We start from the raw sequence: 1,205 nt of genomic DNA on the forward strand, positions 1-1,205 counted from the left end.
GGAAGAAAGGTTTGATGAGGAGGAGGAAGAGGAACGAGTGGAGCCGGCGAGAGCATTGCGTTGAGTGGGCCACGGATGGTTATGTTCAGAGGTGTAAGTAATGACTAACATGTTTGGATCAGTGCGGCTACGTTCGACTTGTTTCCTAGCTGAACAACCTTTTGAGCTGCTACATCTGTAGTAACCCCTGAGAAACAAAAAATATATCCTTCAAATAACCACAAAAGACATTTTTTTTTTTTTGTATCTATACCATTTCAGATTTATTATTAAAAATAATAATCATCAATTAATCTGAATGATATTCTAGTTTTTCCGTTTGAATCTATATTATGATTATAAGATAAGTGTGCATCAAATGTCCCAATAAGGAATTTAACAGGCTTAATGTGCGCCGTAGAAAATTGAACGAACTTTATACTTTTATAGTTCCATGCTAATGATTGCACCTGCAATATTCTTTGTGAAAGGAGATGCAAAGGTGCAAATTCTACTTACATGTGAATTCTTTTTCAGTGGTTAATCAACAAAAAAAGTATTCCTTTCCTTACGAAACTTGCGTCGAAATAATAAGACACAATGGAACCAACCGACATATACATTTTTGTATTAAAAATAGTGATTTTTTCAGGTTGTTACAAAACTTTCCTATTGAAAGAACATACTTATATATTTATATATATTCGTAATATGTATAGTCAGTATAGACGATCGCGAACATAGGGTTATTATAACTATAGAAATGCATGAATATATGTGTGTGTGAGTATTACCTTGGATAAGGAGAACCTTTGATGGGTTTTTGACCGTACTTTCGCCAAGCCCATAGATCAGACGGAACCACTTCTCCACTGGACCGGCTGTTCATCGCCGCTGGAGCTGGTATGCACACCACTTTCTTTGTCTGGCTCTTCCTGCATCCATTTTGAAGACCCATGTAAGTATTACGTCGTAGTTTTTAAAGCTAAATTTTTGTTATCTATGTTAGTGTGGGTCATGATGAGTTCGGTTTGAGATATGATGGGCATGGTACGTGGTAAATGATCGTTGTTTGGTTACGATGTTTACACTTCATATATGTATCCTGCGCATACTCTTTTCAGTTTGAAGTCTAAATCTTTATTCAATCAAAATCATCTAAAAGTAAAATGAATATTTTTAAAATAGCAAAATATATATATATATATATATATATATATATATAT

This window comes from Camelina sativa, chromosome 6 (genome assembly GCF_000633955.1).
Source record: "Camelina sativa cultivar DH55 chromosome 6, Cs, whole genome shotgun sequence".
Lineage (NCBI taxonomy): Eukaryota > Viridiplantae > Streptophyta > Magnoliopsida > Brassicales > Brassicaceae > Camelina > Camelina sativa.